The 20590-nt window shown below is 38.7% G+C and overlaps 1 pseudogene; it reads right to left on the reverse strand.

The window, feature by feature from the left end:
* Positions 1–2215: 2215 nt before the first annotated feature.
* Positions 2216–20590, reverse strand: part of LOC111542716 — a 69734-nt pseudogene continuing 51359 nt past the window's right edge.

The raw sequence follows: 20590 nt of genomic DNA on the forward strand, positions 1-20590 counted from the left end.
ATAGCACATATCAATCAATTATTGCTAGGCAGGAACAATAAGGACTCTCTGCTCTAACAGTGAAATACAATTCTTGGCATAGCCAAATTTGCTAGGGTCCTGTTGTTTATTACTCTCTATGGCCACTCCAAAAGAGATGCGGAGAGGACAACCTTTCAGGGCTGCACAGCTTCCAAAACTCATTTCTGTGGGTGAAATGTGGGGGCTCCGTCATTTCTTATTAATTGATTGATGATATGATGTTGTATTTTTTTTGTGGGGGGGGTGAAACAATTTTAATTTTATGCTTCAAGTTCATGTTATGTACATTAAGTACCATATCAACTTGTCTTTAGGTTATTAATATTTTACTTGGGCAATATTATTTTATCTGAATTTATTTGGAGAAATACAACTTAGCCATCTGCTTATAAACATCACAAAAGATGACAAATTGGAAAACAGAACATTAACCATTAGAAATATTAAATTGACCCTCATATGTTATTTCTTTTAACTTGCTATTTGGGTAACTTGTATTTAGCATTTACCCTTGAGATTGGTAAAATATACTATCAATGTATTATGCAAGAGTTTACATCTTTTGCATAAGTGGTCCCCTGGGTTGCACTTACTCTTGACCAAACAAAAAACAAACACCACTGGCACCATACATAAACTATTTTTGTATCATAGGTTACAAGTCTTGGTAAAAGTCAAGACAAATATTTGAGGTTGGAGGTACCACTTAGTAGTTCTTCTCTGGGCTTAGAGAAGGAAAAAAAATAGTCCCTTGCTGCACTTTATATCTCTTAAAAACAATGGTTCAGCAGCCTAAACCTTTTTGGTTATAAAACTTATTACAGTAGGATTTACTTTGAAATATAGTTTACAACCAAATCAAGCATAACATACATACACTGGTACTTCAGCACAAGGGCAAACTTAAGAAAATATTATTTTGGGCTTTTAAAATTAGGCCATAGTATAAAAAACAGTCCATAATCTTACATTCAGAAAATTCATATTAAATATTTCATTTCTGTAGGATAAAGGCCAAGAAAATTTTACACATGCATCAGTTTATTACATGTATTTACATGGCTCTTTCTTCCCTAGGAACTTAAAACTTTCGTATTATACAACTGCCCCAAGCAAGCTTCCTCTCTCCAAAGCATATTTTGCAGGAATGATGATGCCAGATCACTTTCAGAACAGGCTGTGCAGTGCTGTTAATACGTATTTTGAAAGCTATCGAGTGACCATTAAATAGTGTTTCTCTAAAAGATGGTTTTGGTATATTGTTGGCAGACACTTATTCACTATATCTAAGAAACAGGGCCATTGGAGTATACTCTGCCTCATTCTAATGAGTCCCAAGTGCCCTTTCCACCTTCACCACTGCACAATTTACTAAAATGCAACTATTAAAAACATTCACATTTTCCTTTAGCAGTGCATCTGGTTGTTGGCTCATTACTAGTTTGGGTGTTTCTAGAGACTAAACTTTCAGATGTTTACCTAGTCCTCAGTCCTTTTATGTCTTAGATAAATGTTTATAATCTGATTCACAAACTTCAACAATCTACTGATCCATGAATGATAATCTTAAGTCACCATTTTCCCTGAATAAACAAAAGAAAAAGTTGATTCCCTTACCACTCCCCAAATCTAAACTTGAATGGTTTCATTTAAAAGTTACTTAGGTGAGAACACTTAATATCAAGTACAATTATTATTTTAGTTACTTTAAGTTGCACTGATGCTATATTACATCACAATGTACATAAAACAAAGGAAGTGAGGTCTAATTATATATTTTACAATAATTAGCAATTCTACACTAATAGATTAATTTCCTGGTGAATTTGTTTCAGACCAACTGACAGCTATCTGTAAACACAACTAAATTTTTTTTTTTTTTTTTTTGATGGAGTTTCGCTCCTCTTGCCCAGGTTGGAATGCAGTGGCGCAATGTTGGTTCACCACAACCTCCACCTCCCGGGTTCAAGCAATTCTCCTGCCTCAGCCTCCTGAGTAGCTGGGATTACAGGCATGTGCCACCACACCTGGCTAATTTTGTATTTTTAGTAGAGATGGGATTTCTCCACATTAGTTAGGCTGGTCTCGAACTTCTGACCTCAGGTGATCTGCCCGCCTCGGCCTCCTAAAGTGCTGGGATTACAGGCGTGAGCCACCACGCCCGGCAATGCAACTAAATTTAAACATCAGTACTTTATCTTATTTTATACCTGACTTTAAGTAAGGTTTTAATTTGAAATATCATTCTTTTCTTATCTGAAGGAATAAAGGAAACAGGAACCCAGTGGAATGATGGTTTGGGAAGAACGCTTGGTGATGGCAGCTCAATAAATTTGGCTCCAGCATAGTTCTGATTCGCTTGAGATTTAAAAAATAAGCTGGGGCCTGGGTGAGGTGGCTTATGTCTGTAATCTCAGCACATTGGGAGGCCAAGGTGGGCGGATTGCTTGAGGTCAGGAGTCCAAGACCAGCCTGGCCAACATGGTGAAATCATGTTTCTATTAAAAATACCAAACGTGGTCAGGCATGGTGGTGGGCACCTGTAGTCCCAGCTACTCAGGAGGCTGAGGCAGGAGAATCTCTTGAACCTGGGAGGCAGAGGTTGAAGTGAGCCGAGACGGCACCAGTGCACTCCAGCCTGGGCAATAGAGTGAGACCCTGTCTCAAAAATAAATAAATAAATAAATAAAATAAAGAAAAAAAAAAGTAAGCTTGGATCTGATAAGCTAGAGTTCCAATTTTGATTATTTGGGAAATTTTTATTCTTCCCCCCATTTTGCATGACCTGTTATGCAGTTGCTGATGAGTTCCAACCATGTCCTCTTTCTTTTTTCTTATGAACCATCTTCTGGGAATTCTGATCCTTGGTCCTCTATTAAGTTGCTGTTGGTTCTTACCAATATTTCTAGATTGAGGGGCTAGAATGTTATACCTCTCCCCACCACCCACCTTCAGCTTCTTTGTCACATTTTGGTCAACTTTTTAGAGAGCAGGGTTTCCAATACCTGTCCTCTTCCTTGCTGCCAAGCTCAAGATAATAGATGTTGCTTTCTGATGGATCGTTTCCTTTGTCTCAGTATAGAAGTTCTCGTAGATCTATCTGCTGAGTTCATCCTTGGAGCTGAGGCCAACATCTGAGTCTCCTCAGTATACAAGTTTGAGATAAGTCCTAGCAACCTCAGGCTCAGAACTATGGCGGCAGCAGCTCCCTCTCCATGTCAAAGCCTTCCTGCCTTTTCACGGAGAGGCACGGACCAAAGCCCATGGGCACCGATGAGTGAACTGCTGCCCACCCTGGTGTCTGCAACCCTACCTCCTCCCTGTGCCTCTACTGACCTGATATTTCTTTAGAAATACAGTTCCTTCTAAAATTTAGTAGACTTTCAGTCTATTCAATGTGAGCAACCACAGCGAAAGATTGTATGAAGTCATAATATTAAGGTCTGAGAAATATTGTTTCCTGGTCACAGGTCTTCATTTTTCACACATAGTCTTTCCTTTTACCTTCTGTCATCAGCAATGTGAAATCATATTGGAGGAAAAGCAACACCCTTTAATCTCTATTTACCAGCAGGTGTGCCTCCTTTGTCCAGCAGAGACCTGGAAGAGAGAGCTGTGAACCCAATACTTAGCCCCTGCTAGGGCTGCTGCTTCAGCTCTGACATGAAAGGCTTCAGTTTGAGGTAGGAAAGCAATGTGTTTTCTTCCCAAAGCTGGTAGACTCTTATCATATAGCCTTCTCAGACATCTTAGATTGCAGGCCACAGGCCCACACCTCCTCTCTTAGCTGTCAGAATGACTAATTTTAGTATGAATTCACTTCTCTCAAGGAGGACTTTGGAAAACTCAGCAATAAGAAACACACACATTTTAAATTTTCCTACTACTTCCCTTGATGCTGCAGCTACAATAAGCACAAAAATTAAATATTTAATAACCACATTACAAAGGTCATCAACTTCGCAGCTTGTAATGGATGAGACCTGTCTACCTCTCTACCTTGTAATCCTGGAAATTTCATATTTTTGTTTCTTTTACTTGCAACATTTCACTTTCAGGTACCTCATTTTGCATCAGAGGACAATGCACAGGCAAGCAATAGAAAACCCATTACAGTGGCTTAACCAGATGAGTTTGTTTTTAGTCTGTGTAGGCTGCTGTAACTAAATACTCTAGACTGGGTGACTTACACAACAGAAATTTATTTCTCACAGTTTTGGAGGCAAGGGAGTCTAAGATATGGGCGCTGCTCTTTTCAGTTCCTCAGATCTCTTTTTCTTCTTCTAAGACCACCAGTCCAATCAGATTAGGGTCTCACCCCATGACCCACTTAACCTTAGTTACTTCCAAAATGACCTATCTTCAAATGAGTGGTTAAGTCACATGAGAGGTTAAGACTTCACATAAATTTTGTGGGGACAAAATTCAGTCTATAGTGGCTTTCTTTAGGGAGACAGGGAGTCCAGAGTTAGGGTAGTAGGTCCACGAAGTCACTGCTATTCCAGGCTCCATCTGCCTCCCTACCTTCCTGTCTTTAGCATGTGGCTTCTGTTCTAATGGCCAGACAATGCCTATTTTACATTTGCCCACCTTACTGGCAGACAGGATGAAGAAGAATTGCATGTTTATCAGGAAGCAAAATTTTTCCCCAGAAATTCCCAGCAGACTGTTGTTATCAACATTCCATTGATGAGAACTGTTTCATGTAGAGGTCCCTAACTGAAGGGCATGGGGTGCTAGTTGAGTTTTTGCAGCTTGGGACAATTTTTTTGGAACAAAATTTGAATGCTGTTAGTAAAGGGAAAGAGGCTAATGGATATTGGGAAGATAAATCTCACTGTTTGTTATAGGGTCCCTCCAGACAGGCTGATTATAACACAAGCATTATTCAGTACAATTTAAAATAAATCAGGAGCAGGGAGGGTTCCTAATATTCTGGATTTATAACTCATTGAAATTTTAGTTTAATCCACAGAATGCTTTTAAAGTTTCCTCCAAAACATTTTTTTTTTCTGTATTTCTATTCTCCACAAATAGTTTTTTTCTACATCAGAACACAATTTGATTGAACACTAACTCCGATATTCACAGACAGCATTAGATTTTGGTCACTAGTACTAGTCTTTATGTAAGAACCAAGATTCCTTGGAGGATAGCGGAATCCACGTATTGGACCCAGAAAAAGTATGTTTCGCTGGAGTGAATGATAAACCTCTTCTGGACAGAGGCACTCTTTTTTTTTTTTTTTTTTTTTTTTTTTTTTTTTTTTTTTTTTTTTGAGACGGAGTTTCGCTCTGTCGCCCAGGCTGGAGTACAGTGGCATGATCTCGGCTCACTGCAAGCTCCGCCTCCTGGGTTTACGACATTCTCCTGCCTCAGCCTCCCGAGTAGCTGGGACTAACAGGTGCCCGCCACCTCGCCAGGCTAGTTTTTTGTATTTTTTAGTTCGTTGTATTTTTTAGTTCGGGGTTTCACCGTGTTAGCCAGGATGGTCTCGATTTCCTGACCTCGTGATCCGTCGGTCTTGGCCTCCCAAAGTGCTGGGATTACAGGCTTGAGCCACCGCGCCCGGCCACACCAGAGGCACTCTTTCTTACGCTCTCGGAGTCCTCAGGATCTAAGGTATGAACTGCAATACCACACTGTGCCAGTAGATGACGACACCATCCAACATGTGAGGACTCCTCATCGCAAATCCCTTAAATTTCAAGCATTGAATAAGAGATTATTTTCTGTTATCAAGTATGTTAGTTTGACTTCCTACCAGTTGATTTTAGAAATGAGAAATATATATTCAAATAGTAACATTAAATATCAGAATTTGGTTATGCATTTGACTTTTAATTGGTGGTAATTTCGGCAAAATGAAAATCATCTTCAAGGCAATGCAAATAACTTCTTATAGGCGAGCGCAAGTTTCCAGGTGAACAAACTGTTTTGTGAAGGAGCCAGAGGAAAACTGATTAGATTAGTTTAACTGTTGCGGACACAAAGTCTTATGGCAGCCAGTGTTTTTCAATCTTGGCTGAATATTGAAACATATTTGTATTAACTGCCCAGATTAAATTGAAATAATGTAGGCAGTTAAAAAAATACCTGTCTGGTTCTTAACTCAAAAAACGCTCATTTAATTGGTCTACAGCATGGCCTGAGAGTCAAGCCTTTTAAAAGCTTCCCACGTGATTCTATTTTCCAGCCCATGTTGAGAACACCTGCCCTTGGCTTAAGGCTCCCATCACTCCATGTTGCAATTAGTTGCTTAAACGGGCCGATCTCACCCAAATAGAGTTGGTAATTACCTACCAGGGGTAGTCTGTGAAACTAGGAAGGCCCCTGCTCCTCTTTAGGAAAAAAGCCATGGTGTCTGCACATCTCCCATCATGAATGCATTTCTTCGTTGCAGAGAGAGATGGTAAAACAAACAAACCAATCGCAAACTAACAGAAAAATTCAGGAGAATCACACTCTGAGCTTTATTCAACATTGCTATTAATTTGCTTTAATTGTTTTTCAATGAATGTTCTTTGTGTGAAAGGGACACAAGGGAAGAGAGTCTTGGAGTTTGACCATGTCGAGGAAGAAGTGAGCAAATGCTAAAGATTTGGGCATGACTCAAAGAGGATAGGCTCAGTGGGGCCCAAAGATACAGTTGTGGGACCACTGGGGAATTCAGCAGACAGAAGTCTAGGTTACAGAAGACAGGGAGACAATATAATCACTTCTTTAGTTAATCCTCAAAACAGCCCTACACGAGAATACTGGCATTCTTCCTTCCTTTCTTTCTTTTTTCTAAATTTTACTTTAAGTTCTGGGATACATGTGCAGAATGTGCAGGTTTGTTATAGAGGTATACATATGCCACGTGATTTGCTGCACCTATCAAACCATCATCTAGGTTTTAAGCCCTGCATGCATTAGATATTTGTTCTAATGCTCTCTCTCCCCTTGCTCCCCACCCCCTGACAGGCCCTGGTGGGTGATGTTCCCCTCCCTGTGTCCATGTGTTTTCAGTGTTCAACTCCCTCTTTTGAGTGAGAACATGTGGTTTTTGATTTTCTGTTCCTGTGATAGTTTGCTGAGAATGATGGCTCCCAGCTTCATCCATGTCCCTGCAAAGGACATGAACTCCTTCTTTTTTATGGCTGCATAGTATTCCATGGTGTATATGTGAAATACTGGCATTATTTCTACATCACATATAAGGCAACCCAAAAAACAAGAGTGTGTTTCAATAACTTGGTCAAGGTCACTGTATTAGTCAATTCTTATACTGCTATAAAAAACTGTCTGAGACTGGGTAAATTATAAAGGAAAGAGGTTTAATTGACTCACAGTTCTGAAGAGCTGTAGTGGCCTCAGAAAATTTACAATCAGGGCAGAAGGAGAAAGCAAACACGTCCTTATTCACATGATGGCAGTAAAGAAAAGAATGAGAACTGAGTGAAGGAGGAAGCCCCTTATAAATCCATCAGCTCTTATGAGAATTTACTATGACAAGAATGGCATGGGGGAAACCGTCTCCATGATTCAATTACCTTCCACTGGGTCCCTCGCACGTGGGGATTACAGGAACTATAAGATGAGATTTGGCTGGGGACACAGACAAACCATATCAGTCACTTAACTGGTAAGTGGCAGAGCTACACCATTTGGGGTTCTAATCATTGCATTTCACCCTTCTCATTCATGTTTGCTGCCCTTATGAGCTGAATGCCTTCAAGTCAGTTAGCTATATTTCCTTATTTATTATTTGAAAATGTTAACTCTATATCTTAGAGTTGTACTGAGAAACACAGGTACAATATATTTAAAAATGCTCAGAGCACAGCACGAAGGCTCGCACTGTTTAGATCCCAGTGCAGTGCTTCCTGTTATTATCTTTGTGACACTTAGACACTGCTACCTCTCTAGACTCATTGCTATGATCTGAATGTTTTGTCTTCCCAAAATACATATGTGAAATCTTTTATTTTATTTTACCTTTTCTATTTTTAGATGCTTTTAAAAAATTTCCATAAGACATTGGGGTACAGGTGGTATTTGGTTACAGGAGTAAGTTCTTTAGTGGTGATTTGTGAAATTTTGGTGCACCTATCACCCAAGCAGTATATACTGTACTATATTTGTTGTCTTTTATCCCTCGTCTCTCTCCCACTCTTCCTCTCAAGTTTCCAATGTCCATTTTATCATTCTTATGCCTTTGCATCCTCATAGCTTGGCTCCCACATATCAGTGAGAACATACAATGTTTGGTTTTCCATTCCTGTGTCACTTCACTTAGAATACATATGCTGAAATCTTAATCCTCAAAGTTATGGTATTAGGAGCTGGAGCCTTGGGGAGATGATTAGGTCCTTAGTGCAAAGCACCCTCATCAATGGAATTAGTGCCCTTATAATAGAGGCCCCAGAGAAGCAAAATGGGTAACTGAGATGATGGATATGTTGATATGTTCATCTGTTCCCTGTAGTAAACATCTTACTATATATGTATCTTACAACATTATGTTGTATGACTTAAATGTACACAATAAAATTTTTTTAAAAAAAGAAATAGTTCCATTCAAATAAATAATTTATATTAAATAAATATAAAAGGCCCCAGAGAGCTGCTTTGCCCCTTCACCATTTGAGGACGTAGCTAGAAGGTGCTGTCTATGAATCAGAAAGCCCTTACTAGATATTGAATCATTGGCACCTTGATCTTAGACTTCCCAGCCTCTAAAACCATGAGAAACTAATTTCCATTGTTTATAAGCCATTCAGTTTATTTTGTTATAGCAGCCTGCACATACTAAGACACCCAGAAAACCTCCAAAAATTTTAAACCACTTAAATAATATGATTATTTAAACAAAGAAAAGCATGAGCAAAAAGTCTGAAAATTTTATTCATTCACTTATTAGGCAAACATTGAATAAAAACCTGATATACACTAGCTATTCCAGTAAGAATACATAGTTAAAAGAGTCATAGATTCCACCTGATATGGTTTGGTTGTGTCCCCACCCAAATCTCATCTTGAATTGTAGTTCCCATAATCCCCATGTGTCAGGGGAGGAGCCCAGTGGAAGGTAACTGAAGCATGGAAGTGGCTACCCCCATACTTTTGTTTTCATGATAGTGAATGAGTTCTCGCAAGATCTGATGGTTTTATAGGGACTTTATCCCGCTTTACTTGGCTCTTCCTCCTGCCGCTATGTGAATAAGGACATGTTTGCTTCACCTTCTGCCATGATTGTAAGTTTCCTGAGGCCTCCCCAGCCATATGGAACTATGAGTCAATTAAACCTCTCTCCTTTATAAATTGCCGAGTATCAGATAGTTCTTTATAGCAGTGTGAGAAGAGATTAATACACTATCTACAAGGAGCTTATAGTAATAGCTCAGGCAAACGAATACATTGTAATTTCAGAATGGTGGTATAAAATAATATATTTTCTAATACATATGATATACTACTGTGTTAGGGTTCTCTAGAGGTACAGAATTAAAAGGATATGTGTGTGTGTATATATATATATAATTTTATAATATATAAATATATATACATATAATTATATATATATACACACACACATCCTATTATATATATAATATATATAATATAATATAATTATATATATATATAATTTTATTACGGAGTATTAACTCACATGATCACAAGTGAGGTCCCACAATAGGCCATCTACAAGCTGAGGAGCAAGGAAGCCAGGCTGAGTCCCAAAGCTGAAGAACTTGGAGTCTGATGTTTTAGGGCAGAAAGCATCTAGCATGAGGGAAAGATGTAAGCTTAGAGGCTAAGCCAGTCTAATCTCTCCATTTTCTTCTGCCGGCTTTTATTCTGGCCACACTGGCAGGTGGTTACATGGTGCCCACCCAGATTGAGGATGGGTCTGCCTCTGCCTGTTCACTGACTCAAATGTTAATCTCCTTTGGCAACACCCTCACAGACACACCAGGAACAATACTTTGCATCCTTAAATCCAATCAAGAAACCATCACAACTATTCAGAGTAACTCATAATAACTAAGGTTTATTGAGTACTTACTATGTGCCAGACATTGTGCTCTGTGCTTTATGGTTTTCAATTAATCCTCAGAAATTCCTTATGGAGTAGGTGTCAGCAATATTTCCACATAGAAATGAGAAAACCAAAGCACAGAAAAGTAAAATAACTTGTTGAAGGTCTCACAACTAGGAGAGGGTAAAACCAACATCTGGATCTAGACAATCTGACTCCAGAACCTGGAAAGAAGCATCTAAGTAATACTGGGAGGATCCATGTGAGATTCTAGGTAGCCATGAGCTTTGAATATATGCATATTTTTATTTTTAGAGCCTTCAAACAAGTTTGTGTATTGAAATCATGTGATATAAGTGTTTGTTATCTTCATTTTAGTATTTGTTGAAGCATTTGTTGTCTTCATTTTGCATTGATTCTTCCACATCCACATTTGAGAAAGGATAAAAAGGAGCTGTGGTGTGGGAAACCCCTAGAGCTACTATATTAGCACTAAAAGAATCATAAAGGTCAAGGTCATAAATGGAATGTTTATGACTAACATAGATGTTAGGTGCCTCAATGAATAGTTTAAAATTGATGCCAAATTCAGTTTCGGGCCCTAATATGAGCTCTGATAAGATGGGACAATGGTGGGATGGGTGATTCTCTGTGTCTATTGTGCAGTCTGTGCCTAATGGACTGGTCCATGTGCTAACTTTTAGGACCTTTGGTTTTGTCAATTATATGAAGACATGCTTTTTGACTTCAAAAGTAACCTTTCATTGGAGTCCAAATATAGGCCTACATATTTCATACTTGGTGATGGATTTGAGTGGTGTTTAAATTCTCCCACCTCAAATACCTTGATAGCCGTGCTCAGTAATTCAAGACTGAAAACTTACCATTAATGCTCTTTTTGGTTTAATGGATTGCACCTTTTAAAATGTGAACATCCCAAAATGTAAGCATCCCTCCTAGAGGGGAAAGATCACTTTTTAGAATGTTGTCAGCTATTGAATTGGTTTAACAGCCTGACCAACATGAGAAAACCCTGTCTCTACTAAAAACACAAAAATTAGCTGGGTGTGGTGGTGCATGCCTGTAATCTCAGCTACCTGGGAGTCTGAGGCATGAGAATTGCTTGAACCTGGGAGGCAGAGGTTGCAGTGAGCCAAGATTACACCACTACACTCCAGCCTGGGCAAGAAGTGAGATCTGTCTCAAAACAAACAAACAAAAAACTAACAGAATGAGAACTCACCCATCCCTAAGAAAAGGCATTAATCCATTTATAAAGGATCTGCCCCCATGAGCCAAATGCCTTCTAGGAGGCCCAACCTTGAATATCAAATTTCAACATAAGGTTTGGAGGGGGCAAACATCCCAACTATAGCAGGCACTAGGGCCAGAAATCTCATTCCACAATTCTGCCCTGAACACCTACAAAGGCTAATGTCACAGGGACTAAATTCAATTAAGGAAAGCTTTCTCTTTCACTCAGGAAGTGACTACATAGAAATAAGTGGATATTTTGCTGCCATTCTCTTCCATTCAGTCTATTTGCTACCCAGTAGCCAGAGTAATGTTGATGAAGTATACGTGGGATTATGTCACTCCCCTCCTTGAAATCTTTCAATAGCTCCAAGTTGTCCTTAAAATTAATTACAGCAGGTCTCCTTCCCATGGCTTACCAGGCCTACTTGATTCTCTGCCTGTTTCACAAATCTCAGTTTACACCAGTCTCTTTCTTTGTCACTGTAGTCTCTATAGCAAGTGTTCAGTAAGCATTTTTAGTGCTAAATTATTGGAAAAAGAAGTGTCTGTCCATCTGTAAAAATTACTGACACTCAGACACTGGGTCAGCTCAGACACTCAGCTTCCTTCCTGCTTCATACCCCTTTTCCACTTTTATTTCTGCTCCCTGCCCCTTCTCCTGTCCTGCGAACCTGGAGGTCAGTGTACTTGTGTTTGTTTTTATTATTTGCTTATTTAAAAAAAATAAAACAAGACTAATCACTAGTGTATGGGGAGATTTTTACAGCTTTCACCCTTCCTCTGTTATTTCCCAGTTCCCTCTTGGTTCCTGTTTGCTGATCTTTTCATTGTTATCTCTCTTTTATTTCCCTTTTGCAGGACCCATAACTCTGCCAGTCCTCCTGCTATGACATCTAAGCTGGCCTGCTCCTCCTAGAGGCTAGTAGCACTACTGACTTTGCCTTATCTCTCATTCCAAAAGAGCACAAATGTTGAGCCTGCAGACACAAATGCAAATCCCAGCACAAATGCTTATTGGCCATATAAACTTGAGCAATTTCCTTAACCTGGCTTGAGTTTTCTCATTTGGAAAAGGAGAAAATAATTGATTTTCAGGATTGCTGTGAAAATTAAATGATAGAAAGTATAAAATATCATAGTACCTAGCACAAAGAAAGTCTTCAATGAATTTGCTTATTTTCCTTCTTACTCAAACCACCTGGTCTTGTGTTCCACTGCAAGGTGGATGCTTATTGGTTCATATGTCTGTTCAACATCTATTCTTCTTCCTGAAAACAACCTGATTTCCATTTGGTAGATTCATCTAACCTGTACAGTTCTGGTGGTACTATACATTGGTAGCCTTATTCTCTGTGGACTTGATCCAAACTTGTCCCATTAATTCCTTTACCCTTAGACCTAAGAAAAGACACATGGATAGAAAAAAAATTGCTGTCTGTGTAGCCAGAGCTGCTCTTGCATCTGGTCCTGATTCCTCCCTGGCATCCAAACTAGGGTTTCCAGCCTCTGGTCCATTCCATAAGGTGTTTGTTATCCCTTTAATACATTCCCTATATTGCTTAAGTAACCAAAGTTGTTTTTGTTACTTCAAATGAAGAATCTTATCTGAGAAGTATTTCCCTGTGAATCTTTGAAGTCTCATTACATTTTACCTTGTTTTGTTGTAATTTGTATATTTGCAAGGTCAGATGCTATCTTTTAAAAGTTTGTTCACATATTTTTTTTTCTTCCACGAGACCTTCCTTAGTATGCCTACTTGTTAATTTTTCTATTATTCAAATTATGACTGATGGCATTAATAACCAAGAGTCATTATTTAAATATAGATCTCTCATTTTCCCTTCAAGACTCCAATAGAATTAGATCAACTTTCTTAGTGGAATGATAGCTGGCTGATGTAACTAGTTTCATTAACTCAATTCACCAAAAGGACACATGCAAACTGCCTACCAGGTAAAGATATTTAAACAAGTAAGAGGTCTTCTCAATATATAACGCTTTACATTCCCAAAAGCAACCAAAAGAGGGAGACGAGGATGTCAGATTGAAGGGTGCTTAATGGAGTCTTTCAGGGATTTCCTCCTGGAAGGTCAAAGAACACTCTACATATATGGCAGCCCAACCTACCTACACACAGGCTCTGCATGAATAATAGATGCTTTATATGCAGCCTCCTTGACCTTGAATTTATTATTTCCATTCTATAGGTAAAGAATAAATGGCTCATGGAACTTCAATGACTTGGAGCACTGTATTCTGAATTTATCAAGGTCTCCAAATCCTGAGCTTTTTCCACCTAACCTCATTAAAATGTTGATTAATGATAAGAAGTAGCAGAGGATAAAAGGAATCATCATAGGGAGTATCAAGTGAAGACTGAATTGTAATACCAACCTTCTACTGTCCAGCTAGTTGGGTCACCTTTGGGCAGTTACTCAATTTGTAATAGGCTTTAGTTTGATCATTTATATTAGGTTGAAGCCTATGAAGTTGCTGTTTTTGTAGGTTACAAAAGGTCATATTTCAACAATTGGAGTAAAATGAGACTGTAGGATGAGTATAACAACATGATTTGTTTTTGTCTATTATTTTCCGTAATTACAATTTGTGCTATGATCTAAATGTGTCCCTCAAAATTCATATGTTGAAACATAATTCCCAATGTGATAATATGAATTATAATATAAAGAGATAGAGTCTTTAGGAGGAGATTAAGTTATGATTGTAAATGGAATTAGTGACCTTATAAAGAGCTGGAGGGAACTAACTAGGCCCTTTATTGCCCTTCTGCCTTCTGCAATGTGAAGTCACAGCATTCATCTCTTTTGTCTGTTTGCCCTTCTGCCATGTGAAGATGCGACATGAATGCCTAACTCATCATACCCTGAATCTGCAGGCTCCTTGATCTTGGACTTCGCTATGTTCAGAACTGTAAGAAATAAGTTGTTATAATAAATTACCTGGTCTCATATATTTTACTATAGCAGCACAAACAGAATGAGACAATTTGATAGCCACCATGGTCTCTACGAAAAAATTTTGCCATGATTAATGGTGATGACTTTGCAAGGTCAGACAAGTCAGTTGACTCCTTGGGAGCTGCGTTACTTAGTATTTACATAGGATGATTCCACCTGACCAGAAGCACAGTATGATAATTTTCTGTTGTTTCTATGCACTACATCAAGGCTTTAAAACTTGCATCCTGAAGGCAAGGAAGCAGTGAATGCTAGAATAGCACACGGAAATCTTACTTCATCTTGTTATATGAAAATTTAGAATAAGGATAAACAGGAAGAAACTAGGGAATTGTCTGAATTTCATTTTCCTTTTGCCTTTTATCCCAATTATAGGACCATTTCCAGGAGTGGCTGTCGCATGGAAAGCCCATGAGTCTTTTGTCGTAATCAGGACAGGAAGCCTAATGCTTTAGGATGCTGTAATTATGTTTTCCATGAGTGTTTTCTCAGGGGACTGGCTTCAGAACTCAGAAATTCTCCTCAAGGAAATGAAATTGTTCTGATTTAAAAGTCATGGTTTTCACTGAAACACGAGTGGTCTTTAGTGTCAGAAGTTTAGGACAGGAGGTGATGGGTAGAATCAAGTAAAGCTAAGGGCGAATGAAGTGGGAGATGCCATCTTTTAACTGTTACAAAGAGCTTCCAACTTGACTGCTTCCTATGTGTAGAAAGTTAGAAGTATTGGAAAGTCTTCAGCATGGATGGCTGGTTAAGACAATATAATCTAGATGTCAGCTGGGACATGCTGTAAAGATCTAAAAAAATTATGATGCTAAGTTCTTCATCCATTTCTATTGCAGTGTAACAAACTATACCAAACTATAGTGACTTAACACAACCACCACTTTATTTGCTCGTGATTCTATGGGTCAAGAATTCAAGCAGGCCTTAGTGGTGACATTGGCCAGGTCACTCAGTCAACTGAACTAAGTTAGTTCTTTAGAGGTCCAAGAAGGCTTTATTTATGTATTTATACATTGAATTTTTCTGCTTCTCTTGTGTCCTGTTTCTCTTTATATATGTAGCTTGGACTTCTTCACAAAATTGTGGTCTCATGGTAGCATCATTTCTTGTATGGTAGCTGGCTTCCAAGGAGAACTATTCTCAGTAGCGAAGGCAGAAGGCAGGGATCTCTTAAGACCCAGCCTTAGATGTTATATGGCATCACTTTTGCTTCAGGCCATCCAGCCAGATTCAAGGGTATGGAAACAGATCTCATTTCCTAATGGTAGAGTGGGAGAAGTAACTGCAAAAGAGCATGTAGAATGGCAAATATTGTTAGGGCTGTCTTGGAAAAGATAATCTACCACACTTGACTTATGAGAACCCAAAGCCATTCTCATCATTTCTCTGATTCCTTGCTCCAGAGCACTTCATGGGAATGACTGAAGGCTTAGTTGCAACTGCACAGCAATTCCTTGTCTCCCTCTGCATCCTCAGCTTCCTCTATGAGATTGTGGCTGAGACCACTCCCTAGTAAACTTCCTGCACACAATTCTCCGCCTCAGATTCTGTCTCTTGGGAATTGACCTAAGAAAAATGTTTTTGTGTACTTTCCTTTAGTGAAAGAACTGCTCTTCTGTCAGAGACATCTCTTTATTCCCTAGGAAGATAAGCACTAGGGTAGGTAGGCAAGGAGTCATCTTTGAACATCCAAATTAGAGTTTTTGAATCTATATCAGGATAATAATATTGAAATCCAGTATTTGTTGTGTGAGAAGAATTGTAAATTTCAAATTTTCTTTGCACATTTTATTTATATATATAAAGAGACTAGCTGGGTGTGATTCCAGATCTTAGAATTAATTTAAAGCGATAATGTAGAGAGAATGCAAGGAGGGTTCCATTCACACAGAAAAGAAAGTCAGAAAAGAGTGTGACTCTCTCCTGGACCAAAACCCTAGAAATACAGTTAGAATCCCCAGAAAAAAATGGGTCAATCCCAGACAGAAGTGGCTTGCTCCTTGCTTTTTTGGAAGACTGGAAAACTTCGAACTGTTTTGTAGATAATTGATTAGTAGAGGCTAAGGGAGAGATTTAGGTAAAGAAACAGGCAAAAGTACTGCTCTCTGAATCTGTATTTGCTCTCATGCATAATAAAAGGTATCTGCATTTCCTGCAATCTCCCATAGGGAGCTCAGTGTTAGGCAAGCAGCAAGGCTGATATTGCAAGGGAGTAAAAGTTGTCATTATTTCTTCATACATCTGAATAGTGGAGTACAGTCATTCTATCAACAGATGCAATCTCTGCCTCAAGGTTTTTACAGCCTACTTATTCATATTTATAGTTAATTTCAATGTTTTAGGGCAACTGCTAAGCTAGAGATAGCCACTGTGTGCTAGTGGATCACAGAGGAAGAACATTTGTACATCATTGGGGAACCTTGTTGAAGATGATAACTAAGTTGAGTTCTGAAAGATGAGTAAAAATAGCTAGAGATGGGTTGATAGGTGCAACAAATCACCATGGCACACATTTACCTATGTATCAAATCTGCATATCATGCACATGTATCCTGGAACTTAAAATTAAATTAAATTAACATTTTAAAAAATGGCTAGAGAAAGAGAGCAAACCAGGAGCAGTGGCTCATGCCTGTAATCCCAGCACTTTGGGAGGCCATGGCGGGAGAATTGCTTGAGCCCACGAGTCCGAGTCCAGCCTGGGCAATACAGTGAGATTCCATCTCGAAAAACAGAAAGAGAGAGATAGAGAAGATGTTCAATGCAGACGGGGCAACTAAACAAAGGCACGTTGGGAACAATAAACTAAGAGCCCAAACTGAAGTGGTAGCTATGGATTTAGAGAAAGAAATGTTCAATGGAGTACAAATAACATAATTTAGTGATTTGTTGAATTTGGAGAGCAAGAGAGAAGGAGTGGTCTAGGACAACCGAAGGTTTGTATCCAGTATGTACCCAGTTGGATTTTATTAAGAGAGATGGTAAATTTGTGAGTGTGTAAGTGTGTGTGTGTTAGCATAAGACTAAAGAGCTTTAAAAAGATAACTGACAATAAGCCAGTAGCTTACCTGAGATAGGCCTTTAAATACAGCTTCTTACACCTTAGTTCAAGGTCAGCATTCCAGGTTGGTGGGTAGTTCTGCTTCTTATTCAGTGACCCAGGTTCCTAGGTTGCTCTTCCATTCCATCTGCATTGAGGTTGGGTTCCATAGATTCCAGATGTTGCAAAGGGGAAAGAAAATGAAACATGGAAGAAATAGGTGTAGACATCTTAAGTCTCAGAGCTGGAAATGGCACACACATTTGTTCACATTCTTTGAGGATAAATGAATGTGGTCACAACTAATGTCAAAAAAGACTGGGAAATTTTGTATGTCCGGGAACCTCTATGTCAACTTGCAATTCTATTTCTATGAAGGAAGAAGATGATGGATTTTGGTGGACAGTGCGCAGTCTGTGCTACAGTTAAGTATATGAAGGTGGCTAAAAAGGTATATTTAAGAGCCATTGAACTATGAGAGTAGATGAGATCACAAGAGTGTGTGTGCAGATCAGAGAAGAGAGCAAAGAAGGAAGCAGCAATGTGTAGAAGAAGAGCTCATGAAGGCAATCACGAAGGACTGTACACAGATATAGTAGTACATCAACATCTTTTTTGCTTAGACATTTATCATTCATTTTGCCTGCCCAGCATCTAAGCCTTCTTTCTATGTCTGAAGAATTCCTCATCTCATGTATTTTGATAGGAGGAGAAGCCATCTCCTAATACACTGGTTGAAGATGCTAAGTATTTCTCTCCTAGCCTTCCTTGTATTGAGAGTGTGAGCATGTAACGTAGCTCTCCAATCAAATGCATCTGTGAGTTGCAAGCTGGTAACACAGAGCCTGGGAAACTGGAGAACCCTCTAGCAGCGGCAGTGGTTGCAGTGAGAAGAAGTTTTCAGGACAGGCATGGGAGTCGTGCTATGGCTGTGTCCAGAATCCAGTGCTGGCGATATTGGCAGTACAAACTGAAGTACTTAGTGCATATGTCAGTAATGATGATATTGGTGTTCCAAGCAGGCCACTTCTGCTGGATTATTTTAAGTATTGTTGCTGCCTGCATAGCTTGTGAGCACCTTCTCTATCTTCCTCTGAGATTCTTAGATCAATGCAAGATTATTACAATAAACTCCTTTTTCCTTAAATAACCAGAATCTGTTTCTCCCATTATTAAAAACTATCGCAATACATCTCTTAAAATGCACACTTTTGGTTTTTCCCTTCTATTTTAAGGGTCTGGTGAATACATTTCAAAATATTGTCTAGGAAGGAAAGCATCTGCTTTTGAGAAAATGTAGAGGATCTAAATTTCTCTAGAAAAATATGGATGTGCATAATGTAGGCCCTGGGACATAGGTTGTGTTAATAATCTGTGGATGGTTACAAAAACCCCTACCATAATCAGGTGGGCAAACCTAGAAATCATTATGATGTAGAAAATGTTCTAGGTTTTGTTTTCAGTAGTACAAGGCCGGTGGTTGTGTTAAATTGCACGAACATTGGTTTAGATCTCAAGAGAAACTGTACGTGTAATTTTAGCAGTAATTAAGTAATGGGAAGTGCAGAAGAAATGTTAAGCTATCAGTTCTTCCTCAATAATGCAAATTTCAAACACGATTTTAAATTTATTTTCCAGATCAGGTGACTGTTTTGTAAATTAATCTATTCTCATGGGATTCAGTTACATATGTTATAATTTTAGGCTTAGGATTTCTTTATCTATCTACCTCTGTACTTAGCTGTTAAGATAAACTCTCTAATTAAAAGGACACAGATTTAAATAGAGATAGAAGATAGTCGATAATTCCATAAAAACTAGAAATCTGACAGCACTATTTTGCATTAGGGTTATTTTAAATGATTTAATCTTTATGCCCCTTACTCCTTACCTTCTCCTAACCCACTTTTCCGCCTCCTTTTACCAAGACCTTCCTAGGTGAACATCAGCTTCTCTATTCCACTTTGCCATCACTGGTCCTAAGTTATCCAACCATCCTTTTCATTGTTTACTTTAAGAAATAAAAACATTTTGGGGGTTTGAGTGTATGTTAACTTACTTGTCGAGGCAGTCTTAGCTTTGAGGTCAGGAGATCTTTAATAAGCTTTGTTTTTGAGCAAAAAGATGAGGTACAACTGGGAAGAACTGTACTCATTAAACAAAAAAAAAAACTAAAAAATTTTTAAAACCTTTAATTTTTAGCTAGTGCTACCCCGTGTCTATGAATTTCAGGGTTGGAATTTAGCCAACCCCTACTTCTCTTATATGGAAATGAGAATATTATTTTTCGGCTATAATGCTTAAGAGTGGAACTGGGCTTATGCCCAGGACGCCAAATCAGTATTTATTGTTGATTTAGGCTGCCCCCTTTCCTAGCAATGAGGTTGGGGTGGGACTTCAGTCCACAGAACAACAACAGCCCTGAGAGAGTTTGAGCCTGTCACACACACAACTTTTGAAGCTCCACCCCCCAAGCCCCACCCCCATTTATTTTGTCCTCTAAGCCTTGGAGTGAGGTCAGAACATGTGGCAACCTTCATAGATGATACATAGAACTATGTTGTTTTGATTCTTTCCAGTCCACACCTCAGTTTTTTTCTTTACCTAAGCATTTCTGTTACCTTGAAAATTTACTGAAAAAATGGTTTCAATTAACTATCCCCCAAACTCCATTAGTTTCCTAGTTATTTCTAATGTTTATTTGTATTATATGAAGACATTTGGAAATGGTTTTTAAAATCAGAAATAGGCTCCCCACAATTTGTTTCCATCCTGTTAAAGACCTTATTAAGTTTATCTCATTAATTCGCTGGCAAAATCAGAGCACAGACTCTGTAAAACTTATCAACACACTGTACCAAAAAAAAAAAAAAAACAAAAACAAACAAACAAACAAAAAAAACAAAGCCTAATAATAATGTGGGCTTCTTTAAAGAGCCATCCACAAGTAGATAAACTAGGGAAATAAGTTAATGCCAACAGGGACTTAAGCCTTCTTCCTACCTTGGTGCGGAATCTTGAGATAAGACTGATGGTCTGTTTTTTGTTCTTGAGTGGGTCAATGCTGAAGACATTTATTTATTTATTTATTTATTTATTTATTTTTATTTATTTTTTTTTTTGAGACAGAGTCTCGCTCTGCCGCCCAGGCTGGAGTGTAGTGGCCGGATCTCAGCTCACTGCAAGCTCCGACTCCTGGGTTCACGCCATTCTCCTGCCTCAGCCTCCCGAGTAGCTGGGACTACAGGCGCCCGCCATGTCGCC

This window comes from Piliocolobus tephrosceles, chromosome 4 (assembly GCF_002776525.5).
Source record: "Piliocolobus tephrosceles isolate RC106 chromosome 4, ASM277652v3, whole genome shotgun sequence".
Lineage (NCBI taxonomy): Eukaryota > Metazoa > Chordata > Mammalia > Primates > Cercopithecidae > Piliocolobus > Piliocolobus tephrosceles.